Source organism: Parus major, chromosome 2 (assembly GCF_001522545.3).
Source record: "Parus major isolate Abel chromosome 2, Parus_major1.1, whole genome shotgun sequence".
NCBI classification, from domain to species: domain Eukaryota; kingdom Metazoa; phylum Chordata; class Aves; order Passeriformes; family Paridae; genus Parus; species Parus major.
In genome coordinates, this window is record NC_031769.1 from 132,887,804 (window position 1) to 132,901,552 (window position 13,749).

General features: G+C 35.7%; 1 long non-coding RNA gene across 1 annotated transcript in view; it reads left to right on the top strand.

Moving 5' to 3' along the window:
- LOC107200932 overlaps positions 1–13,749 on the top strand; it is a 37,010-nt gene that overhangs the window by 10,093 nt on the left and 13,168 nt on the right. Inside the window, exon 3 of the long non-coding RNA XR_004496219.1 lies at positions 11,513–11,595. This is a non-coding gene — a long non-coding RNA (uncharacterized LOC107200932). The remainder of the gene's footprint in view (positions 1–11,512; positions 11,596–13,749) is intronic.

The window sequence follows — 13,749 nt, forward strand, 5'->3', positions numbered from 1 at the left end:
CATTTCAGGATGGGTTTTTGTGAAAAGCAGAAGATAAACAGAGACCAAGGAAATAATTTTTGAACTGTTGCAGCTATAATGCTGAAAACACCACACTAAGAAACAGAATACATTTCTTGACCAGGAATTCCTTTCATGCTTGCTGCATGGATGAATAGCTACTCCCTACTAAGTTCCCAAAGGACACCCATTACCATAGTTTTAATTTCATCTGTATCAAGCACAGTCAAAGATTATATCCCACTATATTGGTATTAAAGATCATTACCAAGAATCTAGTCTGTGAGTCACAGAATGTGGATGTCATGGTGGAGTCACCGTGTGATCTTCCCACATCAACCACCCATCAATCCAAACACAGCTGTGCTGAATCAGGAAGCATGCCATGGCTACACCTGTCCTAAGTGTGATCTGCAAAATGTGGAGGGATGGAGAGTATATTCCCTGTCTTCAAGAGAGACCTAGGTAATTATCTACTGAGTTCAGTCAAATTTCAGCAATTACAAGGCAAACTGTCAAGCTGTTTTAAAGAACTCTGCAAAGTCTCATGAAAATTATGTCATCATTGATGGAAAAGAAGAATCAATATTGTAATGAGTGAAATTAAACAAGCCAATAACTCTGCAGCCTAACAGCTCATACTCTGATCTTACACAAATGCTGTCCTAGAATTTAGCATACCATCGATTTGTCCATATTATAATGTAATTAACAGATTTTTTTTATTAACTAATTTAGTTCTTTCAAATGGAATTAGAATTCATTATATTTGTCAGTCACAGTGTGCTTTTCATAGTACTATAACAAAAAATGGAGGTATTTGTAAACTTAGACATTTTATACTTACCTCTTTACTCTAGGTGAAAGGCATAACACTGTCAGATTTCACAGCAACCAGGCAAAGGCAACTGCAACTGTATTTCCAAATTAAGGATAAAGATCTTCCTCCAACCCTCCATACCTGACTCCCACTTAGAAAAAGCATTTCCCAATTATCTTTACCAAACTGAGGCACTGCAAAAGCACAAAGAAGCTTATTTTCTCAACCCCTCCTTCTTTTTCTCCTTTTTTGATTGAAGCTATACTTCAAGAAGAAAGCTCAAGGCTGCACATTCTTTCCACGTATATGCACCATAACTGCAGCTCATTCACAGAACAAATCAGCAATTTCTTCACAATTTTTTTCTCTCTTAATGGGCATTTTCAAATCCTTTTCTTTCAACAGTACTATCTCCTGCATCAGAAAGCCCAGGCATTCACCTTTAATTCTCCACTTTTGCAGCATCATGGCACTTAATCATCAGTGCATGGCTGACATTATTTGGGTCTTGCCATCCTGCAACTTTAAAATGCCCAGGCTTGGAACAGGAACACAACACTGACTTACTTTACAGAAATTGCAGGGGTATAAAACACATTTAAAAGTAATTCAGCAAACATTGAGAGAGAGTTTTAAAGGTTCAGGAGGATTACTGACAATTTTGGTGTTTTGTCTCTCTGTTTACAGTGAAGGTGAAAAAAGGTCTGAAAATAGATTTTGGTGTAACCTTGTTAAGTTTTTATACATTTTATGTGTTATGTGAAAGTATCCTATGAGACATGGGAATGAAGTTAGATGCTTGCTTTCTGTTTGACCTCACTTTGTTCTGATTGTAAAAGTGGTCACTAATGTTTGATTCTACTGATTCCTTTTTTGTAGGAAACAAAGAGATCAAACTAAGTTGCAAGTCACAGAGTACAAATCTACTCTGTTGCTGAGGTTGTTCCAATGAAGAGAGAAAACATGCAATTGAATGGATCATATTGTGAAAATGCAGTCCACTTAGATGGAACTAATTCCCAAATCTCAAACCAAAACTGAATGATTGCACTATAATGTTTATTGTATTCAATTTTATGGATAACTTTGCCAGATATACATTGTAAAAAGCTATTGTATATGATAGCATAACATAAATCAGTCAAATATCATTTGGACAAGGAAAACCAGAAGGATGTGTGATGTCTGTACTGAGTTTGTGTATCTTATGCACAGGGAGTTTTCTGATTTTGATTTTCATGAAAATGAAACTGATTCTAAACACATAAAAGTAGCCAAGTTAAAAATGTGTTATCTTAGCCATACTGTACATACAGCTTTGGGATGTAAGCTTTAGCCTTTTCAATGCTCAGTTTGGATCAGGACATATGCCTTCAGAAATACAATCATGGCATTTCTTCCTCCTCACTTTTATTGACCCCATTTCACTACAGTTCAAAAATACTGTCAGCTTAGAAAATCAGAAAATTTTATGTGTGTCTCTTGTCCTTTTTGTAAAAAAAAAGAATTCTTCAGAAATGCTATTCTAGTACATTATTTGTAAGACAAATAATCTTTAATAACAAATAATGTTCTTCAGTACAGAATTAGTAAATCTACCAAAGTTAGATTCAGTGGTTCAGTTCACCAGGTTATTTTGTAATATTTAACAATTTGTTTTAGCGTTTTTACAGTCCCTTCTATGCTCCTATACTCACTATTCAAATTCCCAAGAATATGTGATATTCTACAAACACAGTTAAAATTACTTTAACATTTTATACAAAAAAATTAGTTTTACCAAGAAGGAGAGGTTTTAAGGAAAACTGACCCACAGGATGAGAGAAGTCTAAGGTTATGAAGTCCAGGGACAGTATTGTAAAATTCTTCTCTATTTTACCTGATTTATCAAGTACAATTGTCTCATTGGACCAGAGCTGTCAGCCACCAGAGCAAACTGATTTACCAGATCCCCTACAAAGCATTTGAACCACACATAGCACCAATACCCTGTGCCAGAGCCATGCAATTGGCTGGCTGCAGCTCCCTTGTACTGGAGACACGGGCAGCATTGTGCAGGGCTTTGCATGAGATAGACATAACCTCAAGATAGCAGAGGCAGAGCTGAATGAATGAGAAGAGAATGGAAGAATTTGGCAGTGACTCAGATGAAGCTGAACCTTAGATAGAATACCCCTTTTCTTCTTTCTCCATGAAGGAGAATTGCCCCAGAAATGTCATACCAGTGGGTTTGGCCTGGTGGCTTCTCCAGGGCATATGGTGCATCAATCTATATTTGAATTTCCCAAAGGCAGGAGTTACATGAAGAAAATAGAAGAAGAGTAAGTTAGATGAAGTAACATTTTACATGTGCTTCTTAAACCCTTTCTGAGTTAGTCCCATGAGCTTTAAAAAGGTGAGCAATAAAAGCTGGTGTTGCTGAGTATCCATATCCTGTACAACATTCTTCGAAGGGAGATAAAATGTTCTAGTAATGGAAAATAAAAACAAAACAATCTTGCCTCAGAGTATTTTTAAAATTATTTTACAGGGCACTTGCAACATTTCATTGCATTAATAACAGAAAGAAAAGGGTAATTTTCACATTATTTCCTATTGGTCTTCATGATTTTGTCACCAAAACCATGCTGGTGACATCAGGAATATATTTCTATTCCGCTACGCTATCATCCAGCTTGCAGCACTTTCTGTGGGGCCAGGTGTCTCCAATTTGGAAGAAATTATTAAAATCTGTTCAGCTGGTTCTGCATCAAAGAACTCTGTAATTGCTTGGTTCTAGGGCTTTCTGCCATCTGAGGCTGAAATGGCAACCATCTGTTAAGAATTCCTCCACTGAGTAATTTTATTCATATTCTAAAGAACATCAGGAAAAAAAAGCTAAAAAAGCTCCAAAACTTTTTTAGTTACAACATAGTTTTGAATGGAGCTCTGAAACATGCACCTCCCAGTAGTTATTGTTGTCAGGTTTCTGCACTGGTTGACTGTGCAGCAGAAAGAATGGTTTGCTTCCATGAAACATTACTATTTTATGCTAATGATCACTCACAGGAAAAACAACCATTGTTCTGTTATTATTCATTCATCAGTATAGTGCCTACAAGGTGCTGAGAGCTCCACAATTTAAATGAAAGAGAATTCGTGGTCTAGGAAGCATAGGATTTGAAGAATAGTCTCTTCTGTGAATGTTTCTGGAAAATAAAGGTTCACATTCTACTATCCAAGGTCAATTTGTCACTTAGGATAAGATTTAACTTGAACAACTTCTGCCTTCTCAGAGTTAAGTGTCTAATGAAAACCTAGTCCTCCATGTTTCTTCTGTGCTCAACACTAAGGCACGAACATACCTACTGAACTGTTCACCTTAATGTTCATGGCCTTTGGAACCTTTGTTCTTCTGTGGGCTCTTATAAAATGGAGGGCTTTGATTCTCCAGCTCTCTGTGTGTTTTCCCAATTTTACAACTGCTGAGGACTCATGTATGTTCTTACTAAAAGTTCATTTTCAGACACTAACTTCCATTGTATTTAGCAACAGTGAAGATTATCTGAATAAATCTAGTATCATAACATATATATGCACAGGAATATTACTGCTATTTCTAATTTCTGAAAAATGTACATTTGGGTTTTGATTTTTCTGGTGGTTTGGTTTTGGGTTTGACTTTATTTTATTTGTGCTTGGGGAATAAGGAGTAGATAATATCACTCTGTTGCCTAAAACATCTCTGTCTTGAATGGCAGCCACACAAAATAACTTTTCCCTTAGAAGACCCTAAAGACTAAAAGAACTATGTGAGAGGACGAATTTCCAGATAGGTACCTGAGGAGCAGAGGGACTGAGTTAACCAGAACTTCAAAGGGTGTCCAGAGCAAGGGCTGGAGTGGACTCTCAATTTGGAAATTTGGATTTTTGTGTTCATCACTGTAGTCTCTTCAGCTTTTTCGTAGGGCTTCTCTCTGTCATTTCAATAGACAATTGTCAACTCTCTCTACTCACATCTGGACAAGCCAGGACTCTGCTGCCACATTCCATGTGTTAGGCTCTTAATATGCGCTTTTATTTCCAGTTCTCCTTGTCCTAAAACTATGAAAGAGGCTATGGAATGCTGGAAAAAGCGACTACTGAATTTTCATGTTTATAATATTTTAAAATGTAGGACAAAATGTTAGAATAAAAGCCAGAAGATTGTGGTAGAGTGAAATAGAAGATTTCCAAGTCTTATTGCTCACCTTTATCAAGCTCATGGGCCTTACATGAAAAGTATCTGGAAGAACATGTAAAACTTTACTTTTAGCTTACTAGACAAATCAAGTATTTTCACCCCTTCTACCATAATTTTGTCTTGTAGTAGCCTTAAGAAAAAGTATGCTGGAGGTGAGCTGTAATGACTGCCTACCTTGCACTTTTGAAGCAGAGATATATTTCTTGTCCTCTGTTTGTACAGAGAACAGCACAATATGACCTTGACTATGAGTTTGACTTGTTTATACCTTATCCTCTAATGCATTATTTAATTATTTCAGAGTTGCTTTTAAATTATTAGCATTTTAGATGTACATGAAAATAGAAAAACAGGAGCTTCAGTGTTCATTTAAGATGTGCCTGAGTCATTAGTGATCCCACAGGAAGACCAGCTGCCCACATACCATATGTGGATCTCATTCCTAGGCCCAGCAATATGGTAACAGTTTACAGAAATAATTTACTACCTGATGTTTTTACAATGCCTTCCTTTCATATCTTTGTACCATCATTAAGCCACCATCAATTTCAGGCAGAGCCTTGAGCAAATGCTGAGCCATTCTCACTCTTCCCTTTCTGGTGCAAGCAACAGGAGATTCAAAGGACAGGGGACCCAAGAGCTGAGAGACAGACAACTAAGGGAATGGGATGAATACCCCTTGGTTGCCAGAATGATAATCTTCTCATAGAGATAGAATAAAATGCTGGACTCTCATGTAAAACAGTGGTCATCTCTCACTGGAGGGACAAACAGATGGCCACGAGCATGTGTTTTCAATCCATGAATTTTATGACATTTGGAAAGTGTATTTTACTGGAGATTGGGGAACTGCTTTATTCTAAAGCTCCTTTTCTTGACAGAGGTCTCCTTACCAGCAGAGTCCAGTCTGAAAATCCTTCCCAGAGCCCTCTGAACAAACAGTCTTTTCTGTCCTGCCTTCACTTAGGAACTCCAAGCCCCCAAGAGTCTGTCTGTGAGTTGATGCCCAGCCACTCTCAGACAGCTCACTGAGTTGTGGTCATCCCCAGGGATGGACACTTACTGATACGGCCTTCAGCCCTCCCACCTCGGTGAAGCGTCGCCTGGGGACTGTGCACTAAGCCATGTACTTTGTTAATTCATTAATGTCCTTTAGTGGCTCTTAGATCATTGTGGTAACAGAATAACTGTGACCAAGAATGCTGTTTTATGGCAAAAAATAAAACTGGAGCTAAATTGAGTGTGACACTGACCACAGAGAAGAATAACATTGTTAATGGAGCTCTTGCACTGCTCAGATTCCACAGGCAACACTGGGATTGTAAAACAAGACTTAGTTTGATTTTATGCATAGCAACAACATCAAAACTGACAGAAACAAGGGCTGTGAGATAGAAACATACCAAAACCATGCTTGTGTCAGAGGAGTTTTGACTAATGAACTGAAGACAGGAGGTCTGAACTGATATATTCAGTGCTAAGGTTAGTAGCAGCACTGTAACTAAGCCAAATATGATTTTCTCAGCTCCATATTGTTTCTAGTGAGGGAGCTGCCTTGTTTTTCTGCTGTTGTTAAACTGAGGAGAGTTAATACCAAAAGAAACTTCTTTATGGAAAAAGTTGTCCCACCAAGGAAAAGTGAATGGTGGGCACTACAGCAGCATGCTCAGCCCCTGCTCAGCCTTGCCACCTCCAGAGCATGGCACCAGGGACCATGGAGCCAGGAGTGTGGGAACCTGGCATCAGCTGGTGTTAGAGTGCAGAACACGGGCATGACTTGTAAGAAGGAATCTCCCACAGCAATATGGCTGGGAATGAACCCAGAAACTGTCAGAGCTGTTTGCAGTGAATTAACAGAGGTCACTTTAGTACCCTGGTTGGAATGAAGCTTTTTGCAATATGTGGATCTATCTCCATTATGGGTAGTTAAACAGACAATTATAACATTCAGGTTCAAATAAAAGACCTGACATACTGGAAGATGGAAATGATGGAAGCAAAAACTGAGATGTTCATTACTGTAGTGCATAATGTGGGATTAAATACTTTCTCCATGCAATCACTTTTTATAATTCAGAGAATATTTTAAGCTTGCAATAATAATTGCCAGGATAATAACCAGGCAGCACATAGAACATAGAATAAGTACTCCTTTTTTTTTCAGCAAAGATTTAGGTAGAATAAGATCAATTTAGGAAGCAATCAAAATCAAATTGAACTTGTCAGACAGGTGGATAAAAACAGTGAAATTAAAATATTATTTTTCAATTCTTAATATTGAGCTGTCAGTATCACCAGAAAAAAAAAAGATAAATTCCAGCTTTAATAACATACAGTCATCCATGAACTGTGTTGGCACTGGTAGTATCTCTTTTGGGAAGAACAATAACCTCTAAGATTCAAACTTGGAAGTATTCACAAAATTCTGCTAACAAAAATATTTTTGAGATTGAAATCCAAAGGAAAAAGAAAATGTGAGAGAAGTAAATGTGGTACTCATGGTTATGCATGCATAAGCCTATGTAGAAACTCTAATACAGAACACTTGTACACTTCTGTAGATTGTTTAGCTGACATGAAAGCTTCCCCAAGGGAGATTTCCAATTTTAAAATAGCATCCACACCCATCAGAAAAATCTTCCTCAGAATATACTCAGATTCAAGGAGAAATCCTGTAAAAATAGCGTGCCATAAAGTGATGTGACTCATTGTGTGTAATACATTCTATGGGAGCAAGTGGAGGCATAAGTGAAACTGTCTGTATAATTGAGTTTTTTTCAGGGGCATTTTACTGCTTACTTGTTTTTATTCAAACAAAGAAAAGAATAAACTGGAAGAAAAAGAGGATTCTGATAAACTCCCTTTGAGAGAACCTAAAATTACTTTTTCTTTACCTTTACTTTCAGGGTGTGTAAGTTTTTTTGTCCTTCCTATGACTGAACAGGCTGCCCCCCTCCGTAACTGTGGCTCTTCAGTGTCATGATCCCTCCAATCCTTGGCTGCCTGCCTTCTGGAAATATGGCATAGACAAGTGGCCTGAGAAGCTACTTCCATTGGAGAACCCTGGCTTAAATGTCATGTCTGACACATTCAGGCAGAATCAGCAGTATCCAGTAACCCTCCACATCTGGTTAGAGCCAGATGTGACACTGACAGAGTACAAAGCCTTAGAAATCTTTCCACCAATATCTTTCAAAAAAATACTTCAGGAACCTGTACTAAAATGTGTAAAAAATGTGAAGGGGTTGCTTCTTGGCATGCTTCCTCCAAAACTTGTACATGAAGTTCATTTTCTTAACACAGTTGCTGATGCTGTCTGCTGGTAAACCAGACCATAAATGAAAAGTCACAGTTTCATCAGTATCATCACTTCCCTTGACTTGGTATTGCTGATCTGTATGACTGTGACTCAAATGTGAATAGGGATTAAAATCAACTATGCCAGTCTTTGCAGGGTCACAATCTTAAAATTCTTCCAAACCTTGTGTTTTCATTTCTTCAATTCATAAACAAATTCAATATATTATTATGCTTAGAGTCAGTTGCTAAAATCACATTGGTTTTGTGATCAAAAGTAAGTGCAGAAGAGTTTTGCAGGGAAAGTGGATCTGTTACCACGAGATCCTGTTAAAATAAAGCCAAACCACCAGAAAGCATGGAACACTAATGAGATTAGTCCAGTGTCAAGGTTTCTGCTTAAAACTACACAAAATACCAGAACAATGTGGTGCTAATGTGCTATTACTGTTGATGCCATATGGATGCTTTATAGTGCCAATACTGTCATGGACTTAAAATATGAAGGTTTCATTAACGTGTTCCTTGAATCTGTAACTTTATCCCTTAGGGATTATCTTTCACTCACTGGAAGACTTTTTCTTCCATACATGTCTGATTTCTCTCAATATTTATTTTAATTAAGCTTGTCTTGAAAATGAAAATGAGAAAGTATTTCTGTCCTTAATTATAACAAGTGTTTACTTGACACTATGTCAGATATTTTATGGTAACACAGATTTTTTCACTTTTGCTAAAAATTTAATTTTACACTGGCCATGTACATTTTCCCCTTACATCTCGAAGTGGCAGTACTCTGGGTAATGCTCCTATTTCTTACAAGTTGATTAAGGAAATTATGAACAGCTGGAGAAGTTGCTCAGGATTTCCATATTTCCAGATTAGCCCCTATAAAAATTAAATCACACAGAATTATGGGAAGAGTTTTGAACTTACATTTCTTTCACTTTAGCAATATTGACACTGAGAAAATTTCACTTACAAATTAGGTTAAGGATAGAATTTATATTTGCTTTGTAAACTGCTGGAGATATGCATCATGCTGCACACCCTATAACATCCAGTATAAGGATGCTCTTGTTCTTGCCAGCTCCTATTTCACAAAACAAATAATCTCTATTGTATCAACCTCCTTAGGGCAACATATATTAGCACATATTAACAAAACCCAGTGTTTTGATTATTTCATTCTTCACTGTCCCCCTTGATTTGTTCTTTTCCTACTACAGAAGCCCCACATCCAGTCCAAATCTTCAAACAGAGAATTAAATATTTATTCTTAGGTCAGTTTACTTTTCTATGTTTTGTGATTTGATTGCATAGTATTTAAAGTACAAGATTGAAGACTTCTTCTAAAATAAATGCACAAAAATAAAACATCACTGTAAAGTTGTATTCTTCACATTAGAGTCTCCCAGCCTGTCCCTCACAAAAGGCACATACCTCTGATGTTGGAGGGGAGCCCTCATTTTGCTTTCCACCATATGCTTTCCCACGTGGAATGGGAAAACAAAATTTTTTCTTTCTTTACTAAATTCCTCCCTGGAAATGGTGATGGTCCCTTGGTAAGTGGAAGTTTGTTAACATTTATAACAGGTGAGTGGAAAAGAGTGGAGTATATGTCTGTGATTTAGAGAGGAAGGTATATTTAGGATCTGAACTTATATTTTCATTTTTTCAGACTGATGACCTTCCTCTACATTGCCCTTCAAATATAATGTCAGAGAACCAATACAGGGTGGAAAACCTTTAAAGAAATAGTTCAGAGGATTCTTTAGATTTACATTTAACAGTCCACTGTATTAATAGCATGATTCACTTTGACTCTAGCGGGCTAAATGACATCATTGTTATACTGTGGGAGAAAGAAGTTAAGTTTAAGTTGGAAATAATATTGTTCAGAATCTTATCAGTAATATTTATGAAAATATTAATATTACATCAGGGAAAAAATTGAGCTGAAATCCTGAAGAATGTGTTTTATATTATAAACTTTCATAAACCATTGACACAGAGCAGCTTTAGGATTTGGCACAACTGTTTTCTCTCTGAAATGCTATTTATGGCAAAAGAACAAAAAAATAATTTACCATATTTTCCTCTTGTTCTCGGATTTCTTTAGTATTGACTGATATATTTATGGCATATGAATACATAATGTGCAGATGTATGTGTGAATAACTACACAGAAAATTAGTTAATTCAGTATTTTAATCTTCATCTAGATCATTGATGTTTGAGAAGAGCAATCCAAATATTTTGAAGGAAAAAGCTATTGTTGCATTTTTTAGTCTTTTTGGAAACAAAACAGGGATATTTATAGCAATATCTTGTCTACTGAAGTATTTAATTTTTTTCTTTAAGAATGAATAATATATATTGTATATATATGTCTAATTATTCAGACACTAAGTGCATAATTATATATAGTGATAAAATATAAGAGCAAAACTACTTTATATATTCACAGCAATTTTTTCAATTGTATCTAGCATTAGAGATAGATTTATGGTATATTCTAAGGTATTTCATTCTATTTTGGTCATATCTTTAATATGGAGGTGCATTTAAACTGCTGAAGATAAGTTTTACTGTTCCCTTATGAATAGAAGTCAAGACTTTTTAATAAATTTGGGATAAATAGACTTTCAATAAGGAAAAAGTAGAATAAAATACTCTTTTGAAGACAGTCTTTGGAGAATAGATATAAAAATTTAAAATTGGAACAGTATAATGATGACAAAAAGCAATGTAATTATATCTCTCTAGTGTTATACACTTTAAAATTTCCTAAATGATATATTTTTTCATTATATTAAACATTTTGAATGTCATGAGCAGAAGTTTAATAATATAATTTGAGAAAACATAATTTTACAGTAAAATTTCTTTATTCATTTTGGCTTAAAATCTTCCTCATTATTTTGTTAAAATCTCTTGCCCTTTACCAGGTTTTCAATATCAAACCTTAGCAAAAAAAAAAAAAAAAAAAAAAAAAAAAAGCAAAACTAAGAGAAAATATGAAACATAATTTATGGAAGATATTTTTATTTTTTTTTAATAGACACCTTCAAATCAGCCAGTTGTAACATGCTTTAAACTGACAAATTAGTTAGCTAGAAGTGCAAAATTAGGGGATTTGGATGTAACTGATATCCCCCTCTCCATTTCAGGCTCAAATGTATCCACACTAATTCTGCATGTGTTCTGTGACTTTGGTTATCTCTGCTCTGAGCTGCAAATTGCTGTTTTTCAGGTGAGTATGCCAGCTCCTCTGAGAGGAGGATGTTATCAGTTCCTAATTCAGTGCCATAAAAGGTTGATGTGCACTGATACTGGGATTTATACCATATATTTATACTTTTTTACTTTTCCATGCCTTGTTCTTCCTCAGACCTTTTTCTTTTTCTCAGCTTTTCATTTTATTTCCTGCAGTGGAAGTGTCTATTCATCTGCACTTGAAATGGCATCTGATACAAGTAGACAATAATTCTTGCTCCAGTTTCTGAATATATTTCTGTTGGAGACAGTTATTCCTGTCTGAGAGGTGTTCTCACTGATGACAGATCTTAGCCACAATTTGTTTCTAAGAATTCTTCTTTCCTCTTAATTGAAAACTATCTTTAAAGTAAATAAATTAATTAGCCCTCGCATGACTGGAACAATGGATTGGAACACAGAAGTTCTGGGAATCAAGTTTAAAAGGAAATATGAAAGATAAAAATGTTCACTGATTTCTTACTGGCAGTTCCAATGAAATTATGAACTATCATTTGTGGTTACCATGATACATTTTATGGAAAATAAAAAATAAGTTTCAATTTCTGTATGGTATATATCTTGATATACACACTGGATGTTTCAAATTTCAGAAGAATTTCTGCAAAATTCTATATACAAGCTAGACATAAAGTCAAAATGTGGTTCTTTCACCACAGTGCTTCAATAAGGTTATTAACAAAGTAAACAACTCTACACAAAAGACACATTGAATTTTTGTGTATCAAAACATCCAATTCTGAGTCCAGCACACAAGGACATATTACATACACACTAACCTCTGAAAAGGATGCTAATGACTTCAGTCATTGAAATATCTCTCAAATCAGGAGAGACTGAGAGAGCAGAGGCTGTTTAGCCGAGACTTGAGAAGGCTCAGGGAAGAGTGAAGAGAGGAGCAGACTCTTCTCAGTGGTGCCCAGTGATGAAATGAGAGGCAATGGGCAAAAAGTGAAATACAGGAAATTCCATTTAAATTTTAGAGGAAGATTTTGTGCTGTGAGGGTGGTCAAATATTGGAACAGGTTGCTGAGAGAGGTTGTGGAGTCTCCATCCTTGCAGATATTCAACACAAGACTGGAAATGAACAGCCATATCTGGCTGACCCTGCCCAAAGCAGGGCTGGACTGGACAGGACAAACTCCAGAGGTGCTCTGAGGTGAATGAAGGTGCTCCAGCCTCAGTCACACTGCAGCTCCCTTTGTTGATACTGGAGAAGGCTCATCATAACAACTTGCTTAAGTTTAGCTGAGATTAAAGTTGCATAACAAAAATTTTTCAGGTTTAATTTTGGATTAAGAAGGCCTGTTGATGGTATAAAGGTTGCAAAATGCCCCTGTTCAGCATACTTCTGATCAGTGCTTGGAATAAATCACACAGTTCCTGACTTATATTTTATATGGTAGCAGTAAGTGTTTAATATCCATACTTAAAAATCTCTTTCTGTTACAATCCTGTTTGGTGGAAATTTAAAAAGTTTTTTTGCTGATGTGAATGAAGAACTAGCAGTAGCATGTGTCTGTTCCTAAAACAGTGTGACATTGCATCATGAAAAATTAAAACCTTAAGATTTTTTTTAAAATATGCACTTAAAATTTGTAAAATGGTTACAAATTTTTATTTAATGGAAAAAGTATAGTTAAAAAAAAATGTTTAAGATTGGCAAGTGAAAATAATGTGAGTTGCACTATACTTAGTAGTTCCTTCTAAAAATTTCCATCTTAAAAATTCATTTGTCAAGTACAAATCAAATGCCTATCTTATATTTAAAAGGTCAGAATGGATTTTCATATTTGGAGGGCTTGTTTCCATACCCAGATTAAAAATTAATGTATAAGAGAGGTTATGTAGCTTTTGGCTACAGTTCCCTTGCAATATATTAATTTTAGATGTGTTAGAAGATTGTTACAGAAGGATATTTCAAGATAATAGATTTACCAGATAAAGAAAATAAAACTGCTGTTAGTTCATACCAGCATATAGAAAGAGCAGAGCAAGCCAAATACATTCTAAAAAGAGATGATAAGTTTATGCTTAAAATAGAAAATATTTTGATGATATGTTTGTTTGTCTTTTGATGAAAATGTAAATGATGAAAAGTACCTTGACTTGCAATATTTGGTTCCTCTCC